This window comes from Prunus dulcis, chromosome 4, assembly GCF_902201215.1.
Source record: "Prunus dulcis chromosome 4, ALMONDv2, whole genome shotgun sequence".
NCBI classification, from domain to species: Eukaryota; Viridiplantae; Streptophyta; class Magnoliopsida; order Rosales; family Rosaceae; genus Prunus; species Prunus dulcis.
Genome location: NC_047653.1, coordinates 23,697,912 through 23,705,249, shown reverse-complemented (window position 1 = coordinate 23,705,249; position 7,338 = coordinate 23,697,912).

Here is a 7,338-nt window from a genome sequence, read left to right as displayed (position 1 = left end):
TCCAGGTTCCTATCCGTTTCCTAAGGGAGGCAGGATAGTCATACAGTTGCCCATAAGGAGCGTCCTAAGGGAGACGCAGGGTGACGACTAAAAGCGTCTGTTTGGAGACGCAACCCACTAAAAAAAGCGTCCTAAGGGAGACGCAGGGTGCGCCATGAAGTTCTTAAAAGGAGGTCTCCATGCTTCCTGCGGGAAATATCCAGGTTCCTATCCGTTTCCTAAAGGATGCAGGATAATCATGTAGTTGCCCATAAGTAGCGTCCTACGGGCGATGCAGAGTGACGACGGAGGCATCCTACGAGATGTGCAGAACACACCTGGAGTCTCTTAAGAGGGACCCTGGTGCTCGCCAGCAGAACACACTCGGAGTCCCTCAAGGGGGACCCTGGTGCTCGCCAATTTCCTAAGGGAAGTCATCCTACGGGATGCGCAGAACACACCCGGAGTCTCTCAAGGGGGACCCTGGTGCTCGCCAACTTCCTAAGGGAAATCATTCTACGGGATGTACAGAACACACCCGGAGTCCCTCAAGGGGGACCCTGGTGCTCGCCAACTTCCTAAGGGAAATCATTCTACGGGATGTGCAGAACACACCCGAAGTCCCTCAAGGGCGACCCTGGTGCTCGCCAACTTCCTAAGGGGAATCATCCTACGGGATATGCAGTGCATGCCCAGAGTCCTTCAAAGGGGACCCTGGTACTCACAAATCTCTAAAGGAGGACGTGCAATCAAAACATAGGCTGGTTACTCAAGCAGTTCACAGTTCAAATATGCAAATTGAAGTTGGAAAATGTAACTGAAATTTCCATAACAAACAGACCAACCGGCCAAGTTCAAAAAGAAGAAGATGGTCAAATAAGACCAGTTATTCTAAACAAAAAAAAGCTGAAAAGAAACAAAAAAGAGTCTTCGTCTACTTAGAGACACCAGCAGAAGACCTTTAAGCTGCAGCCTCTTCGGCATCCACCTGACTAGCTATGCCTTCGGCAACTCCATCTGCCTGAACCATGACATCTGCCATCATCTCGTCTACTGCGTCCACCTCTGCTTCATCCTCTCTGGTTACCTGCTCTTCAATTCCCCTTTCCATAGGGGGTGAGTCGGGGTAGAGCATCTTGATGTCTACATCGTCAATCGCATATAAAGAATCACAAACTCTTTCCAACATGGGAGTTCATAAAATTGGCAAGTCAAACACCTCCTCTACGTGGGAGCCCAAGTCCACGAAAGAAGCCCAGTTACAACTGTTCAGCCCAACGGATAATTTACATCTCCTACATGTCACCAAGTGCCATGCAGAAGCTGGGGGGCATTTGTGGGAACCTAATTAAATCAAACCCTAGGTCAAATAATTCGTACCATTTGGGGATTATTTGACCAAATTGGGAATTGATCAACCTAATTGGGGGTTACTCAATTTAATTGGGAATTATCCAATTAAATTGAACGTTACCTAATTAGGTTGAGAATTGATTTGGTTAATTACCACGATCCCCAATTAAATGAGGAGTTACCTAATTGAATCGGGATTTGATTTGATGCCTACCACAATTAGGGATTTGATTTACCCTAATAAATCAAATCCCTAATTAATCAAATCAATTCCAAATAGGGGAGGAATAATTCCCTTCCATCTACGGAATTATTCCTCTGAAACCCTAGCCTCCGAGACCTCTATAAAAGCATAGCCACACACAATGGTTGAGGTACTCCTAAATTCCTACTAAAACTCTACAGAAGTTATTCCTCTCAAACCCTAGCCACCCCCTCTTTTTCTCTCTCTCACACAAGGCTCCGGCCACCACACACGGCTCCGGCCACCCGATTTTCCTTGAATTACCCTACCTAACTTAGGCATCGGAGGGTCTTTGGCCAACACCCCCCGGGTGTGGTCTTTTTACTCCGATCTGTTTTGCAGGGAGAAAGAGAGGCGGAGAAGACGAAGGAATATTGGGCGAATATTCTCGTGGGGAAATTTGCTCCCTCAGTAGACATAGGACGAATGTGTTGTGTTATTTCCTCTTCTAAGAGGGTCACTAACTGAAGATTGCATATAGAACAACAATGACTGTCCCTGCTCATAAAAATGCTTGACATGTAGACAATTACTAACTCTGGATATTTTTAACATTTCAAGAGAAAACTATAATGCAGAGACATGGTCCAAACAGGGAAACGTATGGAAATTAGGGGGAGTGAGTTTGCAGGAATTTACAACAAATTAGCATATCACCAATGGTTTCCTCACTGCTATACCACATATAAGAAATCCAATCATTTTCATGGAAGGTTTTGTTGATGATTAGCTTTGAGATATGGGGCAAAAGGACAACATAGCAGCCAACGGGGTGGTGTTCAATGTGATGCAAGGCACTGCAAAGTAAATATAGGACAAGTTGGAACAAATGCCTGGGCCTAGGCCCAAAAAGTGTTTCCAGCAGGCAAACGCAGCCAGGGTAGTTGGTGGGATCTACAAGTCTGGGCCGGCCCAAAGGCAAGAATAATCTGGACTGTTGTCTGGGTTTACTAACATCAGCGATGACATCATCAACAAAAGAAAATTATAAAAATCTAAACGAAATACTAAAAATTTCATATTTTTAAAAAAAAATAAATACTTGGTCATATTCTTCACTTCCCACACCAAAATTCTATACAAATTCCTCTCCTCATATCTCATGTGAATAGTGATTTTCCTTGAGTTTCCATGGCAATGAATGGAAACACCATAAGCCTTTTGCAAGAGCTGTTACTATTCATGTGAATAGTAACAGTCATTGTCTTACCCTTGCCTTTTGCTATGATAAATGCGTGGAAGTGCTCTTAAGGGTGCGCTCCTTCGGATGGAGCACTTAAACACCTTTAATTGGTGTGTTGCGGACTTGCAACAAATGCATGTGATGTATGACCCAGACGATAAGGCTCTCTTGTTGTGGAGATCCTTACCGTTGTCATATAACTCACGTCAACAAAGAATTCATTACGTAAAACGTTGGATCAAACAAGAGCCTGAATAAGAGGCTCAACTTCAGACAATGTGGGCACTTGTAGCTGGCCATTTTGTGTTGTCATGTATTATGAAGTGATCTGGTTCTTATTCAATATGTGATGTCCAAAAGCATAAGTGTACTGTCTCAAGTCCTTTTGAAGTCCAAATGATTCCCGTATTAAAATAAATGATTTTAACGCTACAATAGTTATCAATGCAATTTTAGAATGCTACTAAACAAACCCTAAAATTAACTTAGTACACCTATTACCAAAGTAATTATTGAATTACTAATTTGTTCTAATATAAAATGACCAAAAAATATATATAATTTTTAAACAAATATAATTTTAATAAATACACCCTACTTACCATTCTTTCCTAGTTTCTTTACTTCTCTTGCAAATTCTTTCCTTTCTTTTGCTGTACCCTCCCTTAGCCATTTCACAGCCAATACATGACCTGAGTCAAGCATAGCTTTGTACTTTGTTCCATGACAACTCCTTCCAATAGTTTCTGCTGGAGCACATGAAAGTTCTTCTGCTGTGACCAAGGAGCCATCAAACAGATGTAAATCACCAGCCAATTTATCTGGAGAACAAGTTTTGAGAACATAAGGACTCTCAACTGGTTGTTAATTTTTAGAAGGTGATAGATTTGGGATTGGTATTAAGGTGTTATGTGATATAGTGTATTAGGGTGTACCATGGGTATTTTTGATAGTTAAATAGTGTGTGCTTAGTTAATTTTATATTTTGATTAAAATATTAGGGTGTACTTAGATCATAGGGTGTACTCAATTAATATTAGGGTTCGTTTAGCAACACTCCAATTTTATTGCATGAAATTGAATTAAAATAGTAAAATCTCACTTGCAATGGTTTGACTTAGTTCATTGCAATAGAGGGTGCTATGTGATGAACCCTCTATTGCAATTGCAATAGACAGTTTCAGCTTCTCTCCATTTGGTAAAGTACTTAACCAGATAAATAGTTGTTATATTTCTTTTTTTTTTCTTTTTTTCAGATGTTAGGATTCGAACCCAAGACCTTGTCTGAAGGAACAATTATTCTAAACCACTACAATTGTTCTAAACCACTACAATTGTTCAAAAAGTATTATGTGAACAACAAAACCCCTTCCTTGTTAATTTAGAATTTGAGTTGCAAAAGGAATATTCACAAATTCTTGATCAGGAAGAGTTGTTGTGGATGCAAAAATCAAGAGCCAACTGGCACAAAGATGGGGATAGAAATACTAAATTTTTTCACATGACGACGGTGGTTCGACGCAGAAGAAACAAAATTGTTGGTCTCAAAGATGACAATGGGAACTGGGTGACTGATAAAGAGGGCCTGAAAAATATTACTATCAATTATTTTCAAAAGTTGTTCTCTGATGATATGACTTGCACAGGTACTTCTACTCTCCCTAATTTTTTTCTTGTCACTGATCAGAGTTTTTTAGATAACTTGTTGGTCCTTGTGAGTAATAGTGAGATTAAAACTAGTATGTTTACAATTGGACCTTATAAAGCTTCTGGTCCGGATGGCTTTGCTGCGTGTCTTTACCAACAGTGCTGGGAAATATGTGGTGCTGAGGTGTGTGATTTGGTCAAGCAAGTTTTTACTACTGGGGAAATCCCATATGATCTCACTAGGACTTTAATTGTTCTAGTCCCAAAGGTGACTAGCCCGCTATCTATGGCGCAAATGAGGCCAATTAGTTTGTGTAACACCCTCTACAAGACCATTTCGAAGATTTTGGTAAGTCGGCTAAGACCCCTACTTAAAACTTTGATCAGTCCTAATCAGGCTAGTTTCATCCTTGGAAGACTAATCTCTGACAACATCGTTCTAGCTCGAGCTCCTTCATAAATTTAGACACTCCAAAGGGAAGAAAGGTTTTGTTGCTTGGAAAATTGATCTTTCTAAGGCTTATGACAGAGTCAACTGGGGTTTTCTAGAATTTGTGCTTAGAGAAATCAAACTCCCAGTGGCTACAATCAAGATTATTATGCAATGTGTTACCACGGTTCACTTCCAAGTAAATTTGAATGGTGAAGCTACTCCTTCCTTTACTCCTGAAAGAGGACTGAGACAAGGTGACCCCCTCTCCCCTTATTTGTTTGTGTTGTGTCTTGAAAAATTATCCCATCTAATTAGTGAGGCTGTTGTAAAAAAGGAGTGGCGAGCAGTCGGTATCTCTAGAACTGGTCCTAAGATTTCCCACCTTTGTTTTGCGGATGATTTACTCCTTTTTGCTGAAGCTAGCACGCGATAGGCAAGAGTGATGAAGAGATGTCTTAATAATTTTTGCCGAGCTTCTGGTCAGGTCGTGAGTTTTGAAAAGTCCCAAATCTTCTGTTCCCCAAATATTCCAAATAGTCTGGCTGCAGAGATTAGTAGTATTTGTGAATCTCCTTTGACTTCGAACCTTGGGAAATATCTGGGGGTCCCATTAATTCATTCAAGACTAAATAAGGCTACTTATCGAAGTGTGGTGGATAAAGTGCAGCAAAAGCTTACTGCTTGGAAAGGCAAGTTGCTTAGCTTGCCTGGCAGAGTAACTTTAATTCAATCAGTGACTGCTTCCATTCCTTTGTACACTATGCAAACTGTTTGGCTCCTGGCTAGTACATGTGAGGAGTTGGATAAAATAAATAGGAATTTTTTATGGGGGAGTAGTGATGATGTTTCGAAGGCTCACCTTGTGAAGTGGGACACAGTTTGTAAAAGCAAAAAGAAAGGCGGTCTTGGTCTTAAGCAAACTGATCTTATGAACCAATCTATGTTGGCCAAGGTAGGATGGAGATTATTGCAACACAAGGAGAGCCTCTGGTCAAATTCTCTAATTCAGAAATACCTACAAGGTAATGTTTCTAATATTTTTTGCAATGAAAGGGCAAAGCACTCGCATCCTTCTCCTACATGGCGTGCTATTGAACATGGTGCAGATATTTTGAAAAAAAGGGATAAAAATAAGAGTGGGAGAGGGCATGCACACTTCCTTTTGGACAGATAATTGGGTTGGTGAAGGGCCATTGATAAGTCGGTTTGGGAGGGAGCCTCAAGATAAATTACAATTGAAAGTTTATGACTATCTGTCTCATGGCACTTGGGACCTGGAAAAGCTAAAGGAAGATTACCACTTGAGATGGTAGGTCATATTACGTGTGTACCTGCTAGATTAAGTTTTAAACCAGATATTCCTATTTGGAAGCATACTACCACTGGCTCTTTCAGTGTTAAATCAGCATATATGGCTAATTGTCGGGAGTTGTCGAGTATGGATGTTAGCTGGGCTTTTATATGGAACATTAAGGCTCCCCCCAAAATTAAATATTTCCTTTGGTTGCTACACCAAGATAAACTCTTTCAAAGAGTTAAAAGGAAGATGACCATGACTGCCAATTGTGATATTTGTGGTGCCCCAATGGAGAATGCAGCTCATATTGTACGGAATTGCTTAGTGGCAATTTCAGTTTGGCATCAGTCACTTATGCCTATGAATCTGAGTTTGCTGCAGGTTGCTGATCTTCATACTTGGGTTGCAAAAAATTTACACAACTCTACAATTTTGGCTTATGGAGTGGAGTGGTTAACCATGTTTGCTTTCACTTGCTGGTTTCTCTGGAAATGGAGGAACAAAAATATATTTGATCATGGGTTTGTGTTTCCCAACAACCCCAGACACGTCATTCTTATGGCTGCTGCAGATTGGACACAGGCCAATATTGAAAAAACTAGAAAACCCACCCGCTCTCTCACTGCTCTCTCTTGGCAATATCCGAATGAATGAGTGATTAAAATCAATACCGACAGGTGTAGAAAAGGTGAGGATGGACACATTGCTGCTGGGGGTGTACTCAGAGATAGTTCTGGGCAGTGGATGAGAGGCTTTGCTGTCAACCTTGGTGTAGGTGTAACACCCCGACTCCAGATTAAATGTTTATTTTAATCGATTTAATTAAATTTACGAATTTACCCTTGGGGTAGGGGTAAATTGGTCACTTTCTTATCCGGAAGGATTTTGGGACCATGAATGGTATTTTTGGGTAGGTGGTACCGAGATGAATTCGTAGACAGGCGGTAGGCTTGAATCGGAGTTGTAACGAAAAAGTTACGGGCAAAACACTTCCAGTGGCAAACTTGTAATTATTTCAAAAAGTTTGGTAAAAATCAGATTTTCACCTCAGCTTTCTCTCTCTCTCGCGCGACACTCTCTCTCTCCTCAGTCTCTCTCTCTCCCCGACGTCAACTCTCTCTCTCCTCGGTTCGCGCAGCTCCGGCCACGGCAGGACCCGAGACCGGGCCCGATCGATCCGCCTCGACGTCCCGATCAAGCCT